Source organism: Meleagris gallopavo, chromosome 2 (genome assembly GCF_000146605.3).
Source record: "Meleagris gallopavo isolate NT-WF06-2002-E0010 breed Aviagen turkey brand Nicholas breeding stock chromosome 2, Turkey_5.1, whole genome shotgun sequence".
Lineage (NCBI taxonomy): Eukaryota > Metazoa > Chordata > Aves > Galliformes > Phasianidae > Meleagris > Meleagris gallopavo.
The window spans coordinates 91,238,726-91,246,681 of record NC_015012.2 but is presented as its reverse complement, the minus strand read 5'-3'; the positions used below and the strand labels follow the sequence as shown (position 1 = coordinate 91,246,681).

Sequence of the window (7,956 nt, the reverse complement as noted above, 5' to 3'; positions counted from 1 at the left end):
ATTTTAGTTTTTTTTTCCTGAGATTTTTTTTCTGCCTCATTTACTCCTCTCTCAGATCTCACGTTATAGCAGTGATGTCAGAAAACATTACCAGCACATTTAACTTACATTTACAAGTAATGATCTTAACAATTAATGATTTAAAAGCATTCATTTTATATAATGCTTAAATTTAAATTAAAATAAGTTTAAAATTAAGTCATAATATCACAAATGCAATTCAAATTAAATTTAACCTCAAATTAAATTCTTGCTGTTTTTTTTTTTTTTCCTCATATTTGTCTCTTCAAAATAATTGTCTTATGTTTTCTTGTCATTACCTTAGTAATTCCCTCTACTGCTCTATTTAATAAGAGGTATTCAGGAGGGCAGTAGAGAATGAATATGTTAAGAGATAATTCTGTTTATTGTTTTACAGATTACAGGGAGCAATTTGTTTTATGAAGCATCACAGAAGAAAACAGGATGGAATTCTGGAAATTAAAGGTCTGCCAGTGTGCTGCATAATTCACTTCTGAATTAGAGATTAATTAAATACTTAAAAAAATCAAAGTAAATGTCAGAGGCAGAAGGATGAAATTAAAGAAGGCAGTAACTATTATAAGCATACCTAAGACAAAACCATTTGAAATATTATCATAGATAATGCATTATAATCTCTAAAAAAATTTTTTTCAGGCTCAGGATTCAACATAGATATTGATCCAATAACAGTGATGTGTTGGTGTGTACTTAATTACTTTGTGATTAGAACTGAGGATGCCGATTTCCTCTCATGTATATTAAACTGCTTACCATTTCCAAATGAATAAAAAGTTAATTTATTTATGTAAAACTTTTTGATTGATGATAATTACACTTTGTTTCTACTAAGAAAAGAGCAAGCAACAGGAATATTTGAAAAGATACTGGGTGAAATCCAGTAAAAACTGTGCACCGTTAATGCAGTAATATGTTATCCTAAAAGATATCCAACTGTTTTGTGTATTACTCCATGACTTACCTGTTAACTGCTATGGAATGTAAATGTTTTTCACCAACAAAAAGAGGACTCGGACCTGAGTGATTAGAAGGCTTCTCTCCAACTTGCATTTTGCTAGAGTGCACTGGAGGGGAAGGAGGAGCATTAAACATACTGAATACAAAAAGAATCAAAGAGCATCTGTCTCCTTGCAACTTCTTTTTCACTTTTCTTTCTCAATACTAATGCTTACATGCACACCATGATTTTTGTACTTTTTTTTTTAAATCTGTTTCTTCGCATTCCAGCTCTTCACATCTTCCCCTTTTTCTCCTACATAGTTCTGTAACTCTTGCAATTTCCCTATTATAACTTCACTGATGAAACTATTTATCCTTTCAGATATTGAAGAGCAGCATTAAAACATACGCTTATAGATGGTTGCTCTCTCTTCGTTTGCAAGCTATGATGAGAATACTCCAACTAGAGCAGCATGATCTTCCTCCTAATCAGAGAACAGCTCTCTTGATCAGAGATAACTTGTCTTCCTCCTTGGACAGCATCCTTAATTGTTCATAATTCTTTACAGTCTATAGAGTACTAGGTTCCCAGTATTGTGAAGTGTCACGTGCCCCTCTTCATATACTAAGTAGTATTACATAGTGACATACAAGTCTAAATCAAAGACCTTATTATATAGATATTAAAATACTTTACTAAAACTGCAGATGAAAGAATTGTATTCAAGTCACTGAATTTTCTCTTCAAAGAGCCTTAAGCAGCAGAGAGCTGAACTTAGAACACAGGCAAAGAGAAAAGGAGGAAACCAAATACTGTATTGACTTATGTTGATTAAAATCTCACTGAGCGTCTAAAGATATCTTAGATATTCATCTGAGAAATGAGGGTTGGTTTTAGCTCAGCAAGTACGTATATGAATCAAACTCACTGAGAACAAATTCTTACTGTGGATTATCATTCAATCATCTCCATTCTTTAAATACACATTGTTATGAATTTGCATTTCAACAGCATGTGTAGCTGAATTATGCAAAATCTATTTTAGATAGCATACTTAAGCTTTGAGGGAGAAAATCTTTTAGAGAGCTCCAAACCTTTTATCATTTTATTTCTTTTATGCTTGCCGTTTTACAGATAAAAGACAGGAGCTTAGTGCTAGAGGTAATTCACTGAGCAGTGTAAATAAGAATAAATAAATAAATACATTGTTTAAAAAAAGAGTGAACAAATGTACATTATGTTAATAATTATTTTTTACAATTTGTTTATCTATGCATTTCAGTGGATGCTATTTTATACGACCATATGTGTATTTGTGTTTATACTTCACTACATTTTATAAAATATATTTTAAAATATAGCAATGGAGATGAATGTTTAGATAGGACTTTGCCGCCGTGTCTAGAAGATCATCCAGGACAGCCTCAAAAAGACTGCCTGCTGAAAAGGAGGCTCAGAAAGAAATTTTAACAGTAGTGCAGTCTTTGTCCATTTAAATATTTATAAACAGCAATAAGATCCCCTCTCAGCCTTCTCTTCTCCAGGCTGAAGAGCCCCAGGTCTCTCAGCCCTTCCTCATGAGGTAGATGCTTAGTTTCCCTTTGCTGGAGTCCCTCTAGAAGTTCCCTGTCTTCTTGAACTGGAGAGCCTGGAACTGGACACAGTACTTCAGATGAGATCTCACCAGGGCAGAATAATACATTTTACCTCAGTAATAAAATGATCATAGCTAACGTATAGGATCAGATGGATACATGCTAGCAAGGAATCACATCCCTGATTTGACATTTAGGCAGGGAACTGTTAAGAATCCGAGAACCTCTCTATTTTCTGCTACTCTAGTAAATTTTACTTATTGTCTTCTGACAGCTCATGCTTGGAAATAAAAATTTCTGCCATCCATTCTCCTTTGTGTTCTTTGGGGTCATTTTTAAGTGAGCTATCTGTTCTCATCACTACTTTACACACTGCACTAGTTTAATGGTTCTCACATCTTGCTACAGTTTGTTCAGCATTTCGTGTTTAAATAAACGTTGACCTTACACTTACTCTTTGTGGTAAGCTAATCACATTCAAGGAAACTCTCTCACTAGTCCAGCCAAAGATATGCCCACATATTGAAGAGATTACAATGTATACTGAAACTCAGGAGTTTTAAGCCTTTTGATATTAGGAGTAGTCCTATAATCTCTATGAAGGGGAAAAAAAAGTATAAAATTATGACAAGTGTGAAGTCATCACTGAATTTCTTCTAGAGGAAGTTGAGAACTAAAAGTGGTCATAAACCCACAAAGCTTTCTTTCCATGCTTTTTCATGCTCTTTCACTATTTCAGAACTAATACACGTTTTCTGTTCCATGTTTACTTTTTTTTTCCTCTTCAGATATCTCAAGAAAATATGCAGAGGTATGCAAAATATACCAGAACACTGTTGACATAAACTGAACTGCAAAGCAGATTTGAATTATGCTGTACTTTTGCGCACAGTTTTTGGTGAGCTCTTTGCTTTATCTTAAACAATTCATGCATCTCTTCCCATTTTTCTCCTACTCTGTCTGGCGTTCACCAAGGGAAAAATCAATCCTTTGTATTTTATCACCCATAATATCTCCAGATTTTACTTTGCAAATGTCCACATGGAAAAAAAAAAAACAGCAAACAGTTCAATTCAGGGATTCAGGGTTGCTGGGGATAAATGCATACATTAGTGATTTTTGATAAATTGAAAATAACAAAAGCTCTTTCTGCCCAGATCCACCTTCACCCTCCCTAGTTCTCTCTTGTTAACTATATAGCTGAACAGACGGGGAACGTTTTCCTGTTTACACAGATCTCACTATTTTCAACCAAATGCATGCCTGGCAATGTTAAGAAATTGTAACACTGTGGTTTTGGTTTCTGGATAACTTTGAAACTTCTGTTAAAAACAAACAAGCAAACCAAAACAAAACAAAACCCCTACCTAAATAGCCCTCATTTCCATCAACTAAGAACTAAAATTCCAGTTCTGTTTTTGAAAGTTGTTAAATCACTTGAACACTTCTACCACAGAGTTACTTTTTAATCTATAACATATGTTCAGTTTACAACTCTGGAAGGTGCAGATATTCAGTATACTACCTGTAATGGCTTTGGATATAAATATTTATTACCATTCTATCTCCACGAGGAGGATCACTCACAAAACTGCAGATGAAAAAAAGTCAGTATGACAGGACACAGCTGAATGCTAATACATTCCAATTTTTGCTAGCAGTAGTCAGCCTTTATAATAATAGTCTCTTTTCCTTATACACAATATATGGGAAAGTTATTTTAACTGTCTAAGTCTTACACATTACCAGTAATTGACCTTCTTTCCAGTCAGTTGTCTTGATCATCACTCTAGTTTGAACAAGATCAAATTATTTTATCTTATCACTGATTTAATAAATCATTCATATTGTAATAACTGCAAAGTATCACAAAAGTTATGCTGGTATTTAGGGTTGTTTAGCTCAAAATTCATGTCACTGACGAATAAAGAAGGAGTTTTCAGGGACTGTTTTCATGTATTTTTCATCAAACCACTATAATATCACACTGACCAAAAAAGAATATACATAGTTTCAGTAATACAATTCATGTTCCTCAACGCATAGCTTGTAAGTTGGTATTAAGGTGTATGGTGAAAATTTCAGTGTTCAGCAGTTAAATTGTAATTAAACCTGCACAACTGCTCTGTTATGACTGATGTAGTTTCCTTTCTGTTACTGCTAGAAGCAATAATACTCCACACACCTCCTACATTTAGAACTTTGCCAGTTCTTTTTCTAATGACCATGAGAGTCTAGAGATTACTGAGAATTTTCACTGACCTTCTTCACAACTTACTGAGCAATAGTGAAACAGGTACACCTTGCAGAGGATATACCGACCTGCCCTCAATTTTTCACCCACTCATCACATTTTTGGTTATGTCATTCAACATAAATTTGAATCTCATCAAGAACACCCAGAAATAATGTAATGTGTCCCTATAATTATTATTTAAAATCTCTTATTCTCAGTTTAGGAATTCAGAGATTTAGGCATTGTCAGTACAAATTGCAGTCAGAATATAGGGTTCTGGTTTGTTTTTCTTCCTTGATTTTTCAGAATATGTCTCTAGACTCCCAAAATATGTGAGGTGGCAAGAAACTACTCAAAGCATGCATTTTAAAAAAGGAAAAAAACTAGCAGCTTAATGTGTAAAAACAACACTTCAAGTGCCACATGATGATTCATTTATTAATGCAAGTACCTTGTCCTCAAAGTGAGAAACATACTTTTCCTTGGGAAGGCAAAAAACCATGAGTAGCTGAGAACATCATGCTAGGACTATGCAATAAACTATCACAGATATTAATACCAAACAAATCCCATGAGTTACTCCATTCACATCATAATTGTTAGCAGAGCACATAACAAGAAAGAATAAATTAGAAGTCACGGTGTTTTAAAAAGATCCAATAAATCTACAGTCTATGACTAAAATGTAACCAATTTAATTACAGGTAATCAGTCACAATTAAGATTAATCAGATAGTTTAACAGAGGACATACCAACTAAAAAAAATCATAATTTAATAACAAAAAGTAATTCAGAGGAAGAAGAAAGGTATATCTACTGCATTTTGTGCAGCATGTAGACTGTAGTGTAGCTGCCATTGACTTAAATATTCACATTTCCTAAGACACAGAAAAGTTGTCAAGAAGTACTTGACCTAATAAATTAAAACTTAATTTATTAGCATATACATGGTGTTTTTGTTTGTTTGTTTCTTTTTGTTGTTGTTTCTTTTGTTTTTACCTGAAAAAATACAATATTATTTTATCTGAAAAAATACATCAGAATTATAGGGTAATATCATCTGCCCTAATTGCAAATCTATAGTAAGTACTCAAGAATTATTCCCGCCTCTTTTTAGATTTGTCTTATTGATACACACCATTGAGAAGAACCTGGGCTCATATATTTGCCTACTGCCCCCATTTACATATTTATAAGCATTTATCAGATTCCTCCCCTCAGTCTTCTTTTCCCCAGGTTGAACAAACCCAATTTACTCAGCCTTCCCTCATACAGGAGATGCTCCAGGCCCCCTTATTATCTTTGTAGCTCCTGGCTGGACTCCTTCTAGGAGATCCCTGCATTTTTTGAACTGGGGAGCCAGTTCTGTACACACTACCCTAAATATGGACTCACTAGGGCAGCGTAGAAGGGAGGAATCATCTCCTTCGACTTGCTGGCCACACTCTTTTTAATGCACCCCAGGATTTCATTGGCCTTCTTGGCCACAGGGGCAGACTGCTGGCTCATGGCCACCAGAACACCCGGGTCCTTCTCTACAGAGCTCCTCTCTAGCAGGTCATCTCCAAACCTGTACTGCTGCACGAGGCTATTCCTCCCCAGGTATTATTTATTATATACATACTAATATGCAATATACATAAAAATATTTAATCCTCATCAGAACTTAGAAGCAGATATATATGAATTATACGATACATCTACACTTCATGTGTGTAAAATAAAATTAAAATTCAATAAACAGTGTTACTGAATTAAACGTAGGTGCTCACGAGCAGTCCGTCAGAGTTTACACATGCTTGTGATGATGAAGGCAGATACAGTTTGATAAAAAGTTTATGATTAATTAACAAGTAGCATTTGTTATTAAGTAGAATAATATGAAACTGGTTACTGGATGTATAATCAATGGATATACAGATGGTATACAGTCAATAGATATACAGATGGTGTACGTGTATGTGTACACATAGTAGCTTGGCTAATATAATTTATATTGGAGTAATGGGAGAACATCACTCACCCTATGCTGGGCTCACGAGATGAACTCCAACAGAGCAGATCTCCAGAGAGATCCTTCCCCACTGGCAATCAGCTCTTAAATGGGTCTAGGAGAGCTGGAGCCAGGCTCCACCCCTTCCTGCAGCATAGGTGATTTGCCTTCACCTGTGCTCCCGTGGCTGACTCATTGCTTGCCTCAGGTGATTAATCAGAGGTTCAGGCCGTGATTCAGCAGCCCCATACACTGGACAAGACAGGAATCATTTTTCAGCAGACATGCTTTTTTTTAGTACTCACAGTTGCCAGGTCATTAAAGGAAGTTAGCTGCTTTTGTCCAAGCTGCATTTGTGTTAAACCTACCCTGTGCTAGAATTTATTTCCTAGGTCATTCAGACTTCAGTTGTCTATGTACCCTAACCCCATGTTCCCAGCCTGTAGTAACCAAGAACAACTTTTGTGGAACTCTGTGGGATGAATGTATACTATTCTCCAAAAAACATGCTTTGAGTTCCCCATTGGAACAAACTTATTCTCGATACATGCTTTGAACATGCTGACCAGTGTAGATACCTATGTGCCCAGGGACACCCAGTGAGTTTGCTGGCTCTGTAGATGTTTTTCTGTATTTCCTCTATCTGGGAAAGCCAGTGGTCCCTTCAGCCACACATCACACTGATTCCATCCAGCTGGAAAGAAATGTCCTGCAGGTGGCTACCCAGAGAGTGTGCCATGCTGCACAAACATAGATGCCCACTGTTTCATGTGGTGTTAGTTACAGTTGTTCTACCCAAGAGTCAGGACAGCAGCTTTAGTATTTCTTTGATACTCAGTTGTTGCCTTTTTTGCCTTTCTAAAGAAGTCTAAGATACATATTTACACTTGGTACAAACCTCTCAGTTTCATACTGATAGGAGACTGTACCGAGCCCCGTATTAGGCAGCACCAGCCACTGCAAGATGAACAGGTTTTTTTGCCATGATTTGAAAGCAGGAAGACTTTTATAATATCTGAAACACAAATATAAGACATGTCTGAAGCTGTTACCAGGTGACATTCCTAGTTATTTGCAGCAAACTCTACACTTCCTGGCAGGCAAAAAGCAACAAAATTGCCTCTCAGTAGGTGTGGTAATGGCAGACTC

The 7,956-nt window shown here is 35.7% G+C and overlaps 1 long non-coding RNA gene across 1 annotated transcript in view; it reads right to left on the bottom strand.

The window, feature by feature from the left end:
- The window catches only part of LOC109366487, a 7,303-nt gene extending 394 nt beyond the window's left edge, over positions 1-6,909 (bottom strand). Inside the window, exons 1-2 of the long non-coding RNA XR_002112815.1 lie at positions 6,838-6,909; positions 1,004-1,106 (exon numbers count right to left, since the gene is read on the bottom strand). This is a non-coding gene — a long non-coding RNA (uncharacterized LOC109366487). The remainder of the gene's footprint in view (positions 1-1,003; positions 1,107-6,837) is intronic.
- Between the last annotated feature and the right edge of the window lie 1,047 nt (positions 6,910-7,956).